The following is a 22,207-nucleotide window of genomic DNA, read 5'->3' on the forward strand; positions in this document are numbered from 1 at the left end:
GCGCCGTACAGGGACAAACGAAATTACAATACGAGGAGAGACAGCATAGTACAGTAAACAATAAGCACAGTAACTCCATGAGCTCAAAGCACAGCTAGGGGCGGGGGAGGGGAGAGGGGAAGGTCTGCATACGACGGAGCCCAAGAGGGAGGGCACGAATGACAGGGAGACCCCCAAGGGGGAGAGGAGGGAGAGAGAGGGGACGGGGGAAGAGGGTCCTCGAGGAGGAAGCTGGAGAGCAGCGTTAACAGTGGTGAAGACAGGAGGAAAGGTGACCCTGCTCAAAGGAGCATACAATCTAAGGGGTGGGTAGAAAGACAGAGAGACACGGGGGAGAGAGGGAGGAATGGAGGATAGGGGAAGGGGAATAATACAGATAGCCTGTGCTATCTGGCACCAAGACGTTAGCAACAGATCCTTTAAGTCCTATAAGATGCGATGTGGGTCTTCTTGGTTTTGCAGTACATCCCACAGATGCTTGATCGGATTGATATTTGGGGAATTTGGAGGCCAAGTCAACACCATTCCTGAACAATTTTTGCAATGTGGCAGGGCCCATTATCCTGTGCTGAATGAGGCGACTGACATCAGGGAATACCATTGCCATGAAGGGGTGTACTTGGTCTGCAACAATGTTTAGGTAGGTGATACGTGTCAACAGTGCTGCCACCAGAAATTGCGGGGCCCAGTACAAATGTAACAGGCAGGCCCCCCTCCTACATTTGCCTCCCCCCGCCACATTCTCTATAGTCAACCCCATCCCCAGTTCCATCTAACCCCAGCAGTAGTTTACTTATCTCTCTGCTTCTTCTTGCTGTCTCCTTTCGGTTCCTCGGTTCCTCTCTATTGACAACACTGTGATGCTATTAATTACATGATGTCAGCGATGCTGAGGGGGGCCTCTCTGACTGGTCATGGCTCTCTGTCCGGGTAGCCATGCACCTGAGTGGCTGCAACTGGAGCAAATGGAGGCAGCTGTGGGGCCCCAACACCTTGGGAGCCGAGGCAGACATACTGCCTACAAGGTGGCCCACTGCGCATCTCATCTTGCCACCTTTCCAGAAGTATCCAAACTTGCAACCTGCAGGCTACTCATTTCACCACCTTTCTAAAGGTATCTGACCCTGCATCCCGCAGGCTACTCGTCTCAACACCTTTCCAGAGGTATCCAACCCTGCAACCCGCAGGCTACTCATTTCACCACCTTTCCAAACGTATCCAACCCTACAACCAGCAGGCTACTCGTCTCACCACCTTTCCAGAGGTATCAAACCCGGCAACCCACAGGCTAGTCATCTCACCACCTTTTCAGAGGTATCCAACCCTGTAACCCGCAGGCTACTCGTCTCATCACCTTTCCAGAAGTATCCAACCCTGCAACCAGTAGGGTACTCCTCTTGCCACCTTTCCAGAAGTATAAACTTGCAACCTGCAGGCTACTCATTTCATCACCTTTCTAAAGGTATCTGACCCTGCATCCCGCAGGCTACTCGTCTCAACACCTTTCCAGAGGTATCCAACTCTGCAACCCATAGGCTACTCGTCTTGCCACCTTTTCAGAGGTATCCAACCCTGCAACCTGCATGCTACACATCTCACCGCCTTTCTAGAGGTATCTGACCCTGCAACCCGCAGGCTACTCGTCTCACCACCTTTTCAGAGGTATCCAACAATGCAATTTGCGGGTTACTCATCTCACCACCTCTTACCCTTACCAGTTTTGCATCCTGAACCTGTATTACCTGTGTTTTTGATAAACCACTTTGTTCACCTACTTTCTCTCCGTGGTCTTGCCTTGGGAACACTGACACTCCGGAGCAGATACTGCCTAGAAATTGTGTTCGCTACCTCCCTTCGTTCACTGCGGAGGATCTCTCCTCTAATAAATTTGTTTGGGCCCAAGGCTGGTGGGGCCCCACTTTGCTGTTGGGCCACATACTGCAGTACTTCCTGTACCCCCCTGATTGTGGCCCTGCGTTTAAAAGTAACACCACATGCCAGGACTCAAGGTATCCCAGAAGAACGTTGCCAGATCACTGCCTCTGCCAGCTTGCCTTCTTCCCATAGTGCATCCTGGTGCCATCTCTTCCCCAGATAAAGGACACACAAGCACCCGGCTGTCAACATGATGTAAAAGAAAACATGATTAATCAGAGCAAGCCAACTTCTCCCATTGCTCCATGGTCAGGTTCTGGCACTCACATGTCCATTGTAGTTGCTTTTGGCAATGGACAGGACTCAGCATGGTCCCTCTGACCGACCTGCGGCTACACAGCCAGATACGCAGCAAGCTTCGATGCACTGTTTATTCTGACACCTTTCTATCATACCCAGCATTATCTTTTTCAGCAATTTGTGCTACAGTAGCTCTTCTGTGGAATTGGACCAGACGGGATAGCGGGTCACCATTCGCGCATGGGGAGGGGTCTGGAAGAGAGGTGGTAGTGCAGCTGTCACTGAGAGACTCATAAGTGGGGGGCGGAGCAGAACTGTCACACGGCCGGCTCTTCCAGCGTAGAGTGGATCCCTGCACCAATGCTGCTAGGGTCTCTCCTTGAGCAGACACAGGCCCCAGGATGGACGCACTGTCCCCCTCTCTACCTCTCCCTCCTCCTCACTGACCCGAAGCAGAAACAACGTAGAGAAGAGGAGATACCTGAAGATAAGTAAATAAAGAATGGTGTGATGCTGGGGGGGGGAGGGAGGGCAGTGTAATGCTGGGGGGAATACTGTGATGCTGGGAGGGGCAGTGTGATGCTGAGGGAGGGCAGTGTGATGCTGAGGTGGAGGAAATGTGATGCTTGGGGGGGGGCATTGTTAGGTGGGCGGGCAGTGTGATGCTGGGGGGAATAGTGTGATTCTGGGGGGCAAGTGTGATGCTGGGAGGGAATAGTGTAATGCTTTGAGAGGGGCAGTGTGATGCTGTGAGGGGGCAGTGTGATGCTATGAGGGGGGCAGTGTGATGCTGGGGGGGCAATGTGATGCTGAGGGGGACATTGTGATATGGGGGGCAGTGTGATGTGGAGGGAAGCAGTGTGAACAGCAAGGTGGCATTGGGGCAGTGTGGGGAGAGGGGTGGTATTGGGGCAGTGTGGTTAGAAGGATTATATTGGGGCAGTGTGGTAGAGTGGTGGTATTGGGGCAGTGGGGGAGCAGGGTGGTATTGGGGCAGTGTGGGAAGATGTGTGGTATTTGGGCAGTGTGGGGAGTGGGGTGGTATTGCTGCAATGTGGTAGAGTGGTGGCCAGGGCCAGACTGGGACTAAAAATCAGCCCTGGCATTTGAAGCATACAGGCCCACTTCTGTTAGTGCCGCAGCGCAGTGGCGGTGACACCAAGGGCGTGTCCACATTATGTTGGAGGCGTGGTCAACATGGGGCATTGATATATACATTATAATAAAACATTACTTTTATCAAGCCCTCCCCATCCACATCACGCCACCCCCACCCCAGAAACACATTACAACACCCTAGTCTACTGTACTTATCTATGCTTCTGACATCCATCAGGGTGGGAACTTCCTGTACAGTGAGCAGGGAAGCTCTGAGTCTCACAAGATTAATAAATCTCATGAGACTTAGAGCTCCTCGGCTTCCTCTGCAGCCTGTGTCCTGTCCGGGGACTGGGAGCAACTATCAGATTCCTCCTGCTAACCAGAGCTGGATTAAGGCTTGGGGGGGGGGGGGGTCTTTAGATCAGTTGCTGCTTGTCTGGATCCTGGAATATCGGGAGCCCTATTTTGAAAAAAAATGGGTACATGAAATTTAGAAAACGCCAACCAGCACCGCTGTTAGATCAATATAGCACCCACGTTTTAAAATTAGGCCTCACTACAGCCCCAACATCAAAATAATAGTATTCCCATTTAATAAATAAACCTATTTCCTGCAACCATCACTGCCATTAAATTCATAGTCACATTTAATAAAGAGACCTCATTCTCCCCAAACTCACCCCCACATTCAATAACCCCCAAACCACCCCATCTTAAATTAATAGTCCCTACTATCACATTGCCCCACCATTACCCCGCAAACAAAATAGCACCCATTAATTAGCCACCATCTACCTCACACACAATACATTGCCACATTACTGTGCCCCTTCATCACCACCACGCTGTGCTCCCTTATGATCACACTGTGACCTCCATGCTACTTTTACCCCCTTCATCACATTCTGCCATGCTGCTTTTGCCCCTCTTCATCACCCTGTGCCATGCTGCCCCCCTTTCTTCACCCCTCTGTGTCTTTTACCCCCCCTTTCTTCATCCCCCTGTGCCTTTTATGCCCCCTCTTATTCATTCCCCTGTGCCTATAATGCCCCCTCCTCTTCATCCCCCTGTGCCTTTATGCCCCCTTCTTCATCCCCCTGTGCCTTTTAGGCCCCCTCCTCTTCATCCCCCTGTGCCTTTTATGCCCCCCTTCTTCATCCCCCTGTGCCTTTTATGCCCCCCTTCTTCATCCCCCTGTGGCTTTTATGGCCCCCTTTTTCATCCCCCTGTGCCTTTTATGCCCCCTCTTATTCATTCCCCTGTGCCTATAATGCCCCCTCCTCTTCATCCCCCTGTGCCTTTATGCCCCCTTCTTCATCCCCCTGTGCCTTTTATGCCCCCTCCTCTTCATCCCCCTGTGCCTTTTATGCCCCCCTTCTTCACCCCCCTGTGCCTTTTATGGCCCCCTTTTTCATTTCCCTGTGGCTTTTATGGCCCCCTTTTTCATTTCCCTGTGGCTTTTATGGCCCCCTTGTTCATTTCCCTGTGGCTTTTATGGCCCCCTTGTTCATTTCCCTGTGGCTTTTTATGGCCACCCCCCCCCCCACTTCACAAAATCTAAAAAAAAAAAGGTTTAAAAAAAAAAGAAGTTAAAAACAAAAAAAAATTGGAGTAAGAGCGTGGGGCTGCAGCGCTGCGATCATGTGAGTATACAAATAAGGGTACCGGACCGGCCCACACAGCCATCAGCCCATCTGGCAAATGCCAGAAGGGCCAGATGGCCAGTCCGGCCCTGGTGGTGGCATTGGGGCAGTTTGCACCAAGAGTGGAGGTGGTATTGCTATAGTGTGGGACTGATATAGCCGATGTCTGCAATCTGGGAGCGGGGTTACTGTAATGTGAAGGGGCTGGACCCCATTGAACGCCTTTGGGATGAACTGGAACAGAGATTGCCAGCCAGGTCTTCTCATCCAAAATCAGTGCCTGACCTCATAAATGCTCTACAGAATGAATGGGCACAAAATCCCACAGAAACATTCCAACATCTTGTGGAAAGTCTTCCAGAAAGAGTGGAAACCGTTATTGCTTGGGGGACCTACTCCAGATCAAAGTATATGTATTTGAATACAATATCATTACAGTCCCTGTTTAGTAATGGCCAAGTGTACTCCATGCCTCATTTGGGCAGGGCCATCTTTACCTGCTTTTTCATGTCATTGTATGTCATTTGTTTGTATTATTATTCCCTTAATGTACCCTGCTGTGTAATATTTTGCCACTTTATAAATGATGAAAGTAATAACCCTGTAGGTGGAATGTTTTAGTGTGTTTTTTCTTTTGTCTTCTGTTAAACCGGGGTGTTTTAACGGAAGACAAAACAGTATAGCAGAAAAGTGTTGTGAAAATGCACATTTGACCAATGTTATTAAATAATCCTCAGCATGTCACGAGTCTCATCAGTGAAATAACTAATCTCCATGAACTCCATGAATATTTACATATAAAGTTAAATAAATAACACGATTCACAGAGAGACACAGTCACTTGGAATTGGTGCACTTAGTTGTCAGCATAGCAGCCATCTGGACCACTAATTTTAGAAATGAGCTTTAACTATTGACTTAATTGAAACAATGACCGGAGTTTACTACACTTCAGTTTCAGGCTCCTTATGTACTCAGCTGACATCATAGAATGTATGTCTGGCTCTCTCAGTTAATTGTTTATTAGTTTATTTCCTTTGTGTTTGAACAATTCTTTCTCTTTTTCAGTTGAGACAATTAAATTCACCATTGTTGTCACAAATTGTAAAGTGGAACTAAAATAATAGACTGAAGTGTGGTAATATCTAAATACAGAATAAACAACAGGATGAAACAGATATCTTGGTTTTAGACTGATAAAGGTGAAACTCCATTTGCGCACACATACTATAGTGCCGCAGGTATGTGTTCAAGACATACAGGAGTAGGAGTAAATAGACATGGATACCAGATATATACTTAGGTAAAGTTCATATAATATACTCATCTTCATGACCCATACCCCGTAAAAAGTATATTCTTCTAGTATATAGTGCTACTATTTTGCCAGATGGATATTGCTCATATTAGTTAGGTTCCGGTTGAACTAATAGGGCTTACTAGTGAACTTTAGTTGTTGTTATGCATTGTATTTGTATAAGTTCTTATTAAATGCATTCATTATTGCCAGTACATGCCTGTTGTGCTATTGTTATGTCTGTAATATCTATTGTCTAATTATTCAGCACAGATTTTTAGTTTTAAATACTTTGTGTAATGACATACCCAAATAGACTGATTTGTGGATAGTGCTTGCTATTCTTCAATCAGAGACTCAGGAGGTCCCGACAAACTGATTAGTGAATGACTGGATCTATCCACCAATCAGAGTGCAGGAAGATGTCTGATGTATGGGCAGAACAGTGACACGATGGTTACCATTGCTGCTTGAAAACACTGAGGTCATGGGTTCATTTCCAACCAGAGTCCTAATTGTGTGGAATTTTCTTCCTGTGTTTGCATGTGCTTCCTCCACGTTCCACCCACAGTCCAAAATCATGCTAGTCGGTTAATTGGCTTCTCACAAAAATGGACCCTAGTCTGTGTGTGTATTTGAGTGCTAGGGAATTTAATTTAAACTATAAACTATACTGGTGTATAGTGAATTATTAAATATATTCTGTACAGAGAATAGTAATTCTCTGTATGACTGTGTCCCGTGAAAGTCAAATCTACAGTATGCTGGGGAACAGTGTGACATCGCAGGAAGGAATTGGTGATTTATTAAAAGAATAAACCACTTGTTTAGGATTTAACCTGACCAGGTGATATGAACATTGCCCAATTTAAACCACAATACCTTATTGCATAATATTGCAGAATGTTTTGTGTCAGATGTGAAATATTTATATACAACACATGCCAGCATTTGAATTCAGTGTCCAGGGACATTTTACTGCTGGTCAGGTGCATCTCATGACTGATGTACTTTAAGCTGACCTGGCAATATAACCAACTTTTTTTTTCTTTTCTAATGAGATTGTAGTAATTATAAATGATTGTAGCTATGAGTATTTAAAGATATGAATAATATGCACAATGAACAGTAAAACTATGTTGAATGAGTTACTTAAGTAGGAAAGTCATCTGAAATTAATTTTGGTACAAATATTTTCCAGTTTTGATTTGTCTGGGAAATGCAGTTTATTAGGGGAAAATTATGTAGTCCAAAAAACACATGTTAGGTAGCCCTAAGATATAAAGAAAGCAATATCTGTAAAAGTATTTTAATATGTTGTAAAGGTTTGTGCATTGGACTATTTTATCTTTTTCATAAAATGTTAGAATTTCTCTGTGTACTGAAAATAATTCAGAAGGTACATGCTCATCCCTTGCCCCCCAAAAAAACTTGCTCAATTGATGCAAGTCAATTAACATATTCAATTATGACATTTACTTGTTTGACAGGTTTTAATTATGTGGGTTATTGTTGGCAGCTAACACAAAAAAAGCAAGTCACAGGAATCTAAACCACTTTGAGATAATATAATGCCAAGTAGAAAAAAGTGTCACTGTAATGTCATTATTAATAAGGCAGACATAGATTTGTCTGTTACTGAAACTAAGATCTAAGTGCAAATAATTGTATTGTTCTGTTAAGCAAGGTTTTATAAATAAATTATTCAGAGTCCTCTCCACCAAACAGATTGTAAATAACACATGTATTATGCAGAAGAACTATAATGTTCCTTTTCCAGGACATATGCTAACTAATGCTTCAACTAATGGAGTATTTTTCCCCATTCCAGGCAGCTTATATAATACAGTCACATTGACTTTTCCATGTTTCCTCTGGGTTTATGTGTTTAACGGATTATTAGTGTTTCTTAAGAAGTCTGGGTACATTACTCATAAGTTTGCAAGTCAAGACATCGGAAGTTTAGTTTTTTTTGAATGATGAGTCCATGCAAAACTGGTTTATATAAGGACATACAAAATATAACAGGTGAACAGCAATATAGGCTAAGTCCTACCGTTTGTACAGTATATTTTTATTATTGCTTATATAGTCTTGCTCAGTGTACCAAACATTACCTGTTTCTTAAGGCTCTCCTATTCAGGGTGCTGGGACTGCATGTATTCCTCTACATGCATGGCTGTCACCACCATGTCATCTGCCAACCCCACCATGTTTGAAATCACTAGGGCATATGCATTTTTAAACCAACTGTTGTTAGGCAGAGTGTGTGGTGTAGAATGATTGCAGTGGGTTATATACAATCTCAGAGAAGGCCAGTCAGGTACATTTTGCCAGAGAATGTATCTAGTAATAAAAGATAAGAAGGGACTTTCTACAACATAGACCCTTTGGGTATATTATGCCTATATTATGTTAAATAAAAAGACTACCATAATTGTAGTTTGGAATTTTGAGTGTAGGTTTTGGCAGTGTTCCCTATGAGCCCGGAGTAGTACGGATGGCAGCTAAACAGGGCACAGCTGCCACCCAGTAAGTGACACCCCTACTCATAGGGCTAAATTACCAGTGGCACTTTCTCCCAGCAGCTTTGTGGTGCTGTAGTGCAGTTGTTGTCAACAGCTACTGCTCTGCTTCTGTTTCCAAACAGTGTCCCCAACCCTGGCGTGAGCGAGAGGAGACGCCAAAGAAATGGGACACACTTGAGGGAATGAATTTGATTAAACAGTGCAAGGGAAAGGAATTGGGGGAGTGAATATTGGGAAAGGAATTCACTTTCAGCGCATTTGCAATAAATGATTAGATTAAATCTTTGATAATTATTTATGTTCTAAATCCTGTGGATTGCTTGAAAGACTAACTTAGTTATAAGTTAAAGCTAAATATACTGGGAATTATCCTCAAATTATAAATATAGATGCTCTTATGTCGTCAATATAATAACCAGTTACTCTGAGTTTCTACAAACCTGTCCCCTTCTCTTATGGGTAATAAAACCCTATAACTTAACAAATGTTCAGTTTTATTTTGTTTCATTTCTAATATTAGTCTCTTATCACTAATTTAGAACGGATTCCAGTTGTCACACTTCTGCAATGGTTAACGAAATAAAGCAATTGCTCTCTGCAGAGCTTGATTAAAGGTTCAGACGGCCCTAGGCTAATATGCCACCTGACCTTCCAATCTAGGCTAATATGAGGTTGGTAAAAACTAACTCGTCCTTAATTTAAAATCCGGCTTCCTGCAACACCCCCCTTCCTCATCTATGTTTATGTTCCTGTGCATTGTAAGCTCAGCTCCACTTCTTTTTTTAAAAGGGTCACAACAATCTTAGTCACTCATTTAGTTTTCAATCAAATCAGGGCTGTACAGCAGAATGGAGGCATGTACGAGCACTACTGAGGGTGATGATGTGAAGGGGGAGTGGGGCTGTCACACCTATGCCTGTTGCCAACCTTGTCTCTCCTACTTGCTTATCCTCAAGCGCCCAACCAGGGATGATTCATTGGGCCTGATTCATTAAGGAAAGTAATGCAAAAAAATTGAGTAACTTTGAACCTTGGCAAAACCATGTTGCATTGGAGGGGGGAGGTAAATTCAAACTGTGATGGCAGATTTATAGTTGGGGTTGGGCATGTCCTAGATCAATTTTAAATTTTAGTGTACAAATAAGCTATCAAGTATTTGTGTGCTACATGAAAAAACAGACAATACATGTCTTATGTGCAAAATAATAAACTAATTTGCACCCCTTGCATTGTAACATGGTTTTGTCCAGGAGCATTATTTTGCCTTACTTTCCTTAATGAACGAGGCTCATTGTCTTCAGCCAATACCATGGAAAATGTCAAGATTTAATCCTTACTACATTTTTCTTTCTTGATTTCTTTTTACTTTGGAGAGAAACTATTCTCATATTCTCATATTTTAGAATAAGTTTTAGTTTTCAGTTTCCAAAAATTTTGCACCCCCCCAAAATCCTGGCACCCTAGGCAGCGTAGTCAGACTATTAGATAATCAAACCCTTATTCTGTATCACAGTTTTTACTTACTCTCTTTTCTTCTGTTTAACAAGTACCTAAATATTTAAGGTGATGACTTTTGTGAATGTAGTTTTGGATTGTTATTGGTACCACTTATCAATTTTGGTGAATACAGATTTAGCAAGACAGAGTTATTAGTTGGTGTCCTACTAGAACATTTCTGGAGTGGGGTAACTGGATGGAGACTTAAACCAGTTGTCCTCTTGGTGGATTGTGCTGTTTGCTGCTGTCCTTCGCTCTCTGCTGCATACTTTCTCTGAAAGTCACTTCACCCACTAATATTTACTTTTAACGCATCAATCCCTGGTTCTTCCTCTGGTTCTCTCTACACTACTCTGACTGTCACTTTACTTTTCACTTCTGCTCTGACTAAAATCTGCCCTGCCTGCAGCTAGAAATCATGTCAGTATCTCATTGTTTCTCTTGTTTGCTGATCTATTAGTTTTAATTCCTTATCTTCAGAAATTTATCAAATAATTTTCTTTTCCTATCAATCTCTATCTGTATAGTTGCGCTGTCTTAAAATTACCCTTTTTAATCTCTCTCATATACTGTATTTTAAAGTTTTCTCTTTTATCTCTCTCTTTCTTTGTGCTAGGTTTGGTGACATCTGAGGCTCAATAAACATTGTGTGTTTCACTATATTCCGGGCTCCTTAGCTTTGAGTTCTGCATGGAAGTATGACAGCATCCTATTACAGTGTCAGCGCTGTACTGCATTACATCTTATCAGCTTCTCCCCTTGTGTTTGCTAATCTGCTCTCTTGAGTCCAACTCACCACATGTATCATCTCAATATTGTGCAGAGCACAGGCCTTAGAAATCAATTGGCATGCATCTAGATAAGTCAACTGTAGAGGTGGATGACATTGAGAAAGGAAAAGGCCAAATCAAGGTCTGAAGAAAGGGTAGGAGCTAGGACCCTGCATAAGAGGAACCAGGAAGCGGTAAGCTAGGATGCTGCTTCAATGATTCTCCCACCTCTGACTCAAGGGCACCTTTTTGTAAACGTATTATTATTATTATTATTATTATTGTTATTATCATCATTTATTCATAGTGCGTCACAAAGAGTCCACAACGGGTACAGATAGGACAGACATGAGAACAGTAATTGGTACAGTTAAGCAGCAAGCCCGTGAGCGTAGGGTCCCATCTGAGTGCCAGGCAGGTAGTAGAACACTGCAACTCTGTCAGAAGGGCGCAGTGATGAAGGTTCCAAGTCTCTTAGAGAGCACTGCACAGGCACCAGAAGGTTATTGTGATAAGAGGCCCAGGAGAAGACATTGGCAGTTAGCTGATATCAATGAATTAGTGGAACTACCGAGCGATGAATGTATGGAAGGTGCAGGTCATCAGGGTTTGGAGCTGCCAGGCCACAACCAAATGAGGTCACGTAGGTATCGCTGGTGTCACCGGGGCTGGTCTGCAAAGGGTCCAGTGAGTGTGGTGTATGTCCAGGCATAGCCGGCGTCAAAGTGGAGGAAAGCCAGGGTGTTGGAGGCAGGTCATTATCTGAGATGAGGAGAGATGTGACCAGCTGCGATGTGGAGGTAGCCCACAGGTCATAGTACAGGTCTGGAAGTCGCATTTAGCCGATGGCTAGTTCAAAACGAACAGGGGATCATCTTGAGCACCAGTAGATGTGTTATGGTGCCAAAATCAGTGCCAAGAAGCTTGGTGAAGGTTGAAAGGTTGATTGTGGAATCAAGGCTGGGAACTGATAAAAGTGACCATCCTCAGTTGCTCCTCCCAGGGCCGTAACTAGGGCTGTGCAATAGGGGCGACCGCCCAGGGCACAACGCTGAATGTGGGCGCAGTTTAGGAATGTTTTAGGTTCATTTGGTTAAAATTGAGGGCTAGGGGGGTGTCATTTGTCTTTCTCGCCCCAGGCACTAGAATTCTAAATTACGGCTCTGGCTCCTCCACTCACATGTGTTGTAAATTTGTTTCCCTTTTGTTTTACAAAGTTGTCTCAACCAACTAATTTCTTTAAGTGCCCCTGCTGCCGAACATTCATGGATTTTTTTTAATTTAAAAAATATATATTTTGTTAATTACATTTATTTTTAAATTAATATCATCCTACTAATAATGAGATGACTCACAAACATTGTTGTACTGCCTCATTATTGAGATAAGAATTATATTTTCAGCAGCATTTCAGCATTAAGGATGGAGCAACACAGGCCATTTTGGCCCTTGATGAATAATTTAGAGGGCTATTTATGAATGATTAGCCCAAAGGAGAAAACAGCCATTTAGTTTTCAAGGATTATCACCTGGGTTTCTCCAGCCATAAACTACTTTCCACAGGTTCATGCAGTCTTCATAGACCACTCTGGGGACTGCAAACTGCTTCAATTTGTCAAGCGACTAAAACCTAATGCCATGTCAGGATGGTGTTAGTTACCAGATCAGCCTTCTTGGCCTAGTGGACAGCACAGAAATCTGAGAAACAGCAGCTTCTCTTGATCCCTCTTGTATACATTTGCTAGTGAAACAGTATATTAATCTGCATGTCTCCCCTGCCTGCTATATAATATATAACCACAATATATAAATTATTCTGAAACATACCATGTAAAAATAAAGGAGTATTTATGAAATCAAGCAATATAGAATCACTTTATAGAGTTAAATGTTTTAAGAGGGGTTTGTTTTTTTAATGTGTGGCAGCACATGCGCAATAGAAACATTAAGAGGTGAATGGTCTGCAGCCCTCTGTCACAGCTTAGGCTGCTGGCGAATGGAATCAAATGATCGCAGGGGATTGCAAGGTAGAGTGGAGGCGGAGATGTTAAATAGTAGTGGTGCAAGTTTATGTATTGCTGGTTTGGACGTTGATCCATAATGATAATTAATGCACATCACTGGCCACAGGCACAACTCTAATGTGCAGGTGCTCACCTAGGGGTAGAGAAGGTGCAGAAACTCCTATACAGCAGCCAAGACCAGGAGTGAGGCTGGATCAGTTTATAATACCATTGCACCAGAGATAGAACTAAACCCTGTAGCCAAATTTGGGGATAGCCTGGTGATGCACTCCAGCCTCCTGGCCCCTGCTCTGCTTTCAGAAGTGCAGTGGGGGTGTCTGCTGACCATGCGCAGGTCCACCAAATGAATTGAGGGGCCAGCTCACAAGGACTAACAATTTATTAGAAGACAATGGGGTGATACTGAAGACACAAGTGTATGATATGATTAGTGCACCAACCATTTATAAATATATATAATGCAGACAAGGCTGGAGGAACATGATAAATCTTGTAAGCGTCACTGGATGTTGTTTACCCGGGAGCCACACCAGCCTGCTTTTTTTGTGCGGGCATTGTACCACATAGAATGTAGAGTGCTGAAGGGGCTTCACAGCCCCCTTCACCTTGCACCAACTACGGGCAGTGGGGCGCTGGAGCTCACAGCGCAGGCCCTGGATGCAGAACTTTAAGTGCTTGGGAGGATTGAGAGAATGGCCACACAGCTTTGTGATAGCATCAGATAATATTTTAGATTAGTGGATACATTACACAAATGCTGGCAGGGATGATGCCAGCCCTGCGGTAACCCTACGCGGTGAACCCCCATTCCTCTTGGTCAATGCACCCCCACCCATTCAGCTTCTTACCTTCGCATCCTTGTCTCTAAAGCCTGGGAGTGTGAGATCATATCCAAGTGCCACATGCCCAGCATAACACTGCATGGAGAGGCAGCAACCTACTGCTCCAAATGTGAGAAGCTGCTGGCTGCTTCTCCTTCATGTCAGTGGAGGGCACACTGTGTATGGGGTGCTCAGGGGCATTCAAAACACTGGATGAGTGACATAATGAATAAATCATGTTTTCATTCATGCTCGTTTGCTATAGCCATCCTGAGATGGCGATAACATAAGAAGGATGGCTGCTGTACATGGGCCCAGCAAATCTTAACACTGGTAGAGGCTACTCCTTGATGTGTAGGGTGAAGCTCTATCTCTGGCAACCACACAAATATAGCTTTTTGACATTAATTAAATAGAGCCCTTAAGGAGAAGTTGAGCATCAGGGAGGAGGCAGCAGAATACAGTCAATGGTGTTGGTAGAGAGAATAAGAATTCACAGGAAAGAGTGCAAGTTGGGTGCTTCCTATAGAAGTTGTGATGTTCCAAATCTGTGTCAATGCCTCCAGCTTTCAGCAACATCAAACAAATGCAAATAACACTTTGTAACCATATAAACAAGCTCATAATAGCCCTTCAGAAGCACATGCTGTCTTAAGCTTTGTTGCCTAATCAGGAATTATTTGTTTGTGGTAGCTCAAACAGTGCAGCATGCATGCAGGAGTGTTCTCTTTAGCATGGGAGTGCATGCATGCATAATGCATGAATGAAAAATATGAAAAGAGAGTGATTGAAATTTTCAGGAAGGTGAGCAATTAGCACTTGACAGAGAGGGAAAGACAACTAGGTGAGAAGGAACTGGATTTATGGGGACATGTTGATGAGTGGAAGAAGGAGAACAGAGCAGATATTTCCTCTTAAACATTTGGGTCAATGAAAAAGAAGTTGGCTAAAAAGAGTTGAGTAGGAATGAGCCTGCGTGTGGGAAGGAGAATGGGGTGATTGTTTTTGTTGAATTACAGCTATATTGTCCTTAATGTAGGCAGCTGGATCTTGGTGAGATTAGTCGTGTTTGGCACTTGGCTGAGAAGTGCATTAAAGGTGCTAATGAGGTGTTTAAGATTAAGGGAGAGAGAAGAGATTCAGGCTATAAGAAATGTATAGTAGCAAGATTGAAGAATATATTTGTTGTGGAAGAAATGTGTGTCTTGTGTGACTTCCACTAAAATATCTGCATGGCCAGGAGCAGGAGAGGGAAGATGCCTATCTGCTCTCCATGCCAGTACCATAGTGGGCTACCTTGCGCTGGGTCACTGGACCACCTGTATTTTTTCCCCTTTAAGATGTTCCTAATAGGCTGCTGAGTCGAGTCTTTCCCCCCAGGCTAAAATTTGCATGTACATCTGTGGATGGCAGTGATGCTGTTCTACAGTGTATGCACTGAACTATATGTATACAGCTGACTGTTTGTTGTGCATTGAAGCTTTAACATTCCCCCACTGGCAAACTTCAGAAGCACTAGTCAGGTCTGATTTAATGAATGCAGGGCAGCTCTGCTCAGCATTCTGTGAGCTCTCGTATGGTGATGTGACAAAACACACGTTCCACTGGAATCTCTGTCTGGGGGAATTCAGCTGGCTCTGTGGTAGCTGGATGGAAAACTACATTTCAAATGACACATTGCAATGGCATCTTCTTTACTTCAATCACTTTATTTCTCTGGTCTCTTGCAGGGATCAATGGCATAGCCGTACTACAAAGGATGTTACAGATGCAATCAATTTTAAATTCTTTATTTGCCCACCAACTATATTTTTCTATTTTATACAAACCTCTAGTAATTGATTCTAACATAAAGTAATCTTATGACACATTATATGCAGAATATGAATCGGTGTACTCTTCACACCAGGGAGAGCCGTACAGAGGTAAACCTTACCATTCTGCTGCCTTAGGCACCGAATAAAATGACGTCCTTCTCACCCCTTATACAAACTTCCAGAAACACTTCTGTACATCAATAGTTTCCACTATGAAAGAAAAATAATTTCAACAATTATTAGATGTATGAACAATGTAAATATCACTGGTTTGGAACTATTCATCAGCAGAATTGCCATTTTTAAAAATAAATGCATTCTTTTATTGTGCTGTCTGAGACAACTGCTTCAGCTTTCTATATTATAGGATAACCCCTGGAGACATGGTTCTAGAGATATTACGTTAATTCTCTGGACCTATCTTTAGTTGTGGTCAAAAATTGTAGTAATACAATAGAAAGAATTTAGGAAGTGATCTAGGACATGAAAATATAGTTTTGAATAAGGCAAGCTTTCCAGAATGGTTTTACTAATAAATGTGGCAATACCACTGTTCTTATTAATGACTAACTAATGAGATGTTTAAGATTAACGGAGAGAGAAGAGGGTAAAAATTTTACTGAATAACCATTAGCTTAATTAGTATTGCTATTGCATTCATTTGAAAATCATGCGTAATTCAACTTAATTAGCAGGACTATAGATCATCACTTGAGCAATTACAGTACGTCTCAAACATGTCAAATTATCGCTGTCTATATGATTGGTATTGAAATAAAAAGCATTATTGAATGAACAAATAATATATAAAAGAGGAGGGCACAAAATTATTTGTTGCAGGGGGGCGCCGGACGTGCTAGCTCCGGTCCTGCACACACGCACATTTTCTCTAATCATTAGTGGATCAGCTAGCCAGCAGTGTCTTACACCTTTGATGCTTTTTCAAGACAGATTAACTTAACTCTATTTATAGCCAGGAACTATGCTATCTTGTTGACCTGCCTGACACCAAATGACCAAATAATTGGCTATTAAGGCCAGACTCAGAGAGTTCAAAAACAGTAGGACTGATTTGGTCAATAGAGATGCCCAGCGGCGCACGGAGGATTGTCGGGGGGGTTGGGGGGGGGTTTCTCCCCGCCGACCCAAAAAAAACCAAAAAAAAAACCTGTGAGAGAGCTGCTGCACATGCGCAACAGCTCCGTTTCGCCAGCGCTGTCCTATACAGCAGCCGCGGCGCTGTCTAAGAAGCGTCTGCGGCGGTGCTGTATACAATACAACACCGCCTCGGACGCTTCTTTGACAGCGCCGCGGCTGCTGTATAGGACAGTGGCCACTAAGTTAGCGCAGGGGGGGTTTCTAGAGACTCAGAAACCCTCCCTGCGTGTGCCACTGATGCCGTATAAATGCTAAGTGTCCTTCCTCTTTCATGCTGATAAATAAACTAAAGGGTTTCTATTGCTGACCAACATTCTTTTCTGTTAAATCAAATCCTATAATACCCAATGATTTTTTGAGCTTTCAGATTGTTTAGCTATCTACACACTGTGAAGTGTTTATTTGAAAACACCAATAATAGTTCTGCAGATAACCAGTATTAATTGTATCTGCTTGTTATCCATGGATGTCAGGGTCAAGAAGTTTACAATTAATTAATTAATTAATTAATTAAAATACAATGATGAGCCTTAGTTCCAATGTAAATGAAGTTAGATTGTATACTTCTTATTGTGTATAAGGTATAGATAGCTCAGAGCGCCCTCTGCTGGAAAAACTCTTGCTTTGCACAGCAAAAATGATCAAGAGGTACTGTATATACCCAAACAACATATTAGATAGGAAGAGAGGAAGTCAAAGGGGTATCTTAATAATAATAATGTATACAATATCTTATTCTTCACTTACTTACTAGAATTTTGACTTTTTGTTTATGCTAATTACATAAAATGCAAAATTTATTTGTTATATTACATAACATATAAAACATGTAGTTTTAGAAAAGTAATGTAATTTAGACTGTAAGCTCCAATGGGGCAGGGACTGATGTGAGTGAGTTCTCTGTACAGCACTGCGGAATTAGTAGCGCTATATAAATAAATGGTGATGATGATGATAATGGTGTGGAGCAGAAAAAAATATTAGTGAAATAAATAAGACGGTAACGTGCATCTTACATGATCAAAGTCATGTAAAATTGCAGTGTTGGAAATGTTAAATAAAACACTTGGTAACTTATGTTGCTAATGCACATAAGACTCATTATATAAAAACTGTTTTTCCTATGCCTATGTTGGCAGAGATGTGATTTACGTGCCCTAATTTGCATGACCCAGTTAATATTGCATGACTGTTGTAGTGATCTGATGATGCTGCGTGAATTACTAGAAAGTATGTACTAATCAATGTTTCTATTTCAGGACTTAATTCTATGCTTGACTAATAATTGCAAAAGATAGATGCTATCGAAAGATATCTTACTGCTAAATCTATGGAGATAGGACACACACATTATTGACCAAAAGACCAAGGTTGATGTTATGTGCATAAATGTTGTTTTGTGTTGTGTGTCATGAAAATATCACACTGCTACTTAGATCCTCACAGTGGAATATCTGTTAACACATTGGTAGTTATTACAGATGCAATTATAAAGCTACTACCACATGTGGATACCAGTGCACCTGCCTTTGTCAATTATTATTATTATTATTATTATTATTATTTATTTATAGGGCGCCACTAGGTATCCGTAGCGCCGTACAGGGACAGACAGAAATACAGTACAGGGTGAGACATCACGGAACAGTTAACAAAAAGCACAGTAACTCAGAAGCTCAAAGTACAGCTAGATGACAGGCAAGAGCCCCAGCGGGGTAGCTAGAGGGGTAAAAGGGCATTACAGTAAGATATATTATTTATATATGATTGGAAAAGACTACACTCATATCTTCAAGTAAATCCTCCTCTGGGGTCCTCCACAATAGCTCCCATTTCCATAGCAGCTGTATATTCAAAAAGTAGAGAGGGCAATCACCAATTAAAACAAATAGATTATTCTTTATTTTCAATCCAGTTCCTTTATACTATAGTCGATGTTTCGGTCTCACATCCATATCTTTTTGAAGACCGATTTATAACTATAAAAAAGCTTCAGGAACAGGAGCTGTAAGAGAAAAAGTTGTTATCATGAACATCAACTAAATGTGTCCAGAGTTTGTCCAATCTTCGGTGACTGTTGACCTCTTTACAACTTACTCCTCCCCCAAAAAAGCTCTTCAACTCTTATGATACATAAGGAACAACCTACTCTGCTCATCATCCTGAGTTTAAAAATGAAAAATTCTGTTCCAAGCATTTAGTGGTACATGCCCTTGCATTTTAAATTGATGTGCACCTATGTAAGTCCAGGCCTTGGCAGCACTTTGTTTCAGACTATTGTTCTTTGCTGCCTGCCCTTACATTAGTGACTTAGGCTGGGTTCACACTGTGTTTTCAGCAGTTTTTTGAGCAGATTATTGGGCCAATCAGACGATAAATGACCGTTTGACTCCATATTACAGCAGTGTGTGCTCTGAAATGAGGAACGATTATTGTTCCAAAGCACATCATATCGTTGAGCGAAGTTTTTAAACTGAATTAAAAATCTCGTTCAACAATGGACCAATGTCTTTCCAATTCTGCAGTGTGTATGCACTCTGCAGAATTGGAACAACAATTTAAATATTTACCTATCACTGGAGGAGCTGGTGTCTGGAAGTGTCACGTGGGTTCCTTCAGTGGACTGTCAGGGGAAGCTGTCACTACTCAGTTCAGTTGTTCTCTCGCTCTCCCTTTTTCTCCTGTACAGTTCCTTCCTAGTTCATCTCTTGTGTTCACCTCCCCCACCTCCTGTACTTGAGATCGCTGTACTGTATTTGTTTTACTTGATTCCTCCTTACATATCCCTAACAGGGAGAACACATCAAATCACTACTTCCTTTCAATATTCCTCTGCCCAGTTCCATGGTTTCTGTAGTCTTCTGCATGGTTTTACCCATATTATTTGATTCCTTCCTATATCTCCGGGTGGGTTGCCCTTTTCCGAAGCGGGCAGAAGGCAAAGGGTTAAATGCTACAATCAGAGTAGGAAAATATTCTCAATTTTCTAGCACTGTTGTCAATTCTGTCCCCTGTAAACTTTTAATACATCATCTTCCAGCATGCAGCACCTATAGCACTCTGAAGCCTTTGCTAGTAGAATACCTGGAGGTGGCATTTGTTGTGGCATAAAGTTTGACATTGTACAGGTTGCTAAGCAGTCGCTCCTGAACAGTAATTATTGTGGTTGTCAGTTGTGAGAGGTTCCCGTCAGTAAAGATGAGGTGGGACCATGCAGGAGGCAGAAGCAGGGCGAAGATATTTTTCTCAAATATTGGCACAAATGAAAGGGTATCCTCGCCTTTTGCATTTGTAAACGTGCTTCTGTTTACCCCAGCAGTGGATATTCCTCTTTGACATTATTAAACTTTGGTTGGTATGGTTATAGTACATTTTACATGTTTCTTGTTTATATAGCACAGTGCACATCTGTCATCTAAAATATGATAGTTGTCAGAATTAGCAGCAGCTTCAAAGTCAAACCTGTCTATCTTTCGACAAGGTGGTTAATTAGTGTGACAAGTGGTTAAACGAATGCTGCGCTGAATCTTTGCTGAATTTATATCTAGTTTGTCAAATGAGTGCCGCACTGCTAGTCAGCATTATAAGTGGTCAAATTAATATTATGCTGTCATTCTCTAAACGACTACCCAGCTCTTGGACCAGATGAAGAGCACATATCTGAAATCATGTACAGTCATGGCCAAAAGTTTTGAGACTGACACAATATTATTTTTTACAAAGTCTGCTGCCTCAGTTTTTATGATGGCAATTTGCATATACTCCAGAATGTCATGAAGAGTGATCAGATGAATTGCAATTAAGTTCCTTTTTGCCATGACAATAAACTTTATCCCAAAAACAACATTTCCACTGTGTTTCAGCCCTGCCACTAAAGGACCAGCTGACATCAGGTCAGTGATTCTCTCGTTAACAAAGGTGAGAGTATTGACGAGGATAAGGCTGGAGATCACTCTGTCATGCTGATTGAGTTAGAATAACAGTCTGGAAGCTTTAAAAGGAGGGTGGTGTTTGAAATCATTGTTCTTCCTCTGTTAACCATGGTTACCTGCAAGGAAACACGTGCAGTAATCATTGGTTTGCACAAAAAGGGCTTCACAGGCTTGCTGCTAGTAAGATTGCACCTAAATCAACCATTTATCGGCTCATCAAGGAGAGAGGTTCAATAGTTGTGAAGAAGGCATCAAGGCACCCAAGAACGTCCAGTAAGCACAAGGACTGTCTCCTATAGTTGATTCAGCTGCGGGATCGGGGGACCACCAATGCAGAGCTTGCTCAGGAATGGCAGCAGACAGGTGAGAGTGCATCTGCACGCACAATGAGTCGAAGACTTTTGGAGGATGTCCTGGTGTCAAGGATGCCAGCAAAGAAGCCACTTCTCTCCAGGAAAACCATCAGGGACAGACTGATTTTCTGCAAAAGGTACAGATATTACCTGTTATTGGTAAAATTGCTTCAACTGTAGCGTGTACCCACTCTTACACTTTCACTTGCTGATTTTGTACCATTTTGTCTGTTATGTATGACTTGGTCGTCCGTCCCACTTTTACCCTTTTTTGGTTGGCAGTTTTAACCATATTGGACAACAACTGTAGCAACGTACACAAGTACTAGAGACAACGTAGTACTGATGAACATATTTAGTTCTATGAAAGAAAGGTCTACTAAAGGTGAGCCCACAACTAGCCTTGCTATGGTAGTTGACATATTGGTATCAGTGTAACCATTACAAATCCATGCACCACAAAATCAGTTGTGGGATATCATAAACTGCTTCTTGCTTCACTTTTGCATTGTTAATATTTTTGTAAAAGACTCAAGGACTTCAGTACACTCCCTAAAACATAAAAGGTACAAGTCATCCATCGGTATACCTCCTGAATAGCAAAAGTTGGGAGGGACAGTGTGCCTTGTAGATCCAAATCCCCTTTAACTTTATTTTTCCTTTCAAATTGTACCTCTTTTTGGACTTGATGTATAAATCTGCTCCTGTTTGACTCCTAGGTGTATATTTATTAAACTGCAGGTTGGAAAAAGTGGAGATGTTGCCTATAGCAACCAGTCAGATTGTAGTTATCATTTATTTAGTACATTTTACAAAATGACAGCTAGAATCTGATTGGTTGCTATAGAAAACATCTCCACTTTTTCAAACCCGCAGCTTGATAAATTTACCCCCTGAACTTGTTGCTACATCTAACCTGTACAGGATGGCCGTCATTTACAGTTAGGAGCAAAGGCTGCTAAATGGGGCAACATCTGCACCTTTAAAAACCATGGGGTTCAAATGCAATTACTTTTTCCTTACATGCTGCTGCTGACATGAAGGGGAAGCAGCCAGCAGCTTCTTACATGGAAATTGCTGCCTGTAACATT

Source organism: Mixophyes fleayi, chromosome 4, assembly GCF_038048845.1.
Source record: "Mixophyes fleayi isolate aMixFle1 chromosome 4, aMixFle1.hap1, whole genome shotgun sequence".
Lineage (NCBI taxonomy): Eukaryota > Metazoa > Chordata > Amphibia > Anura > Limnodynastidae > Mixophyes > Mixophyes fleayi.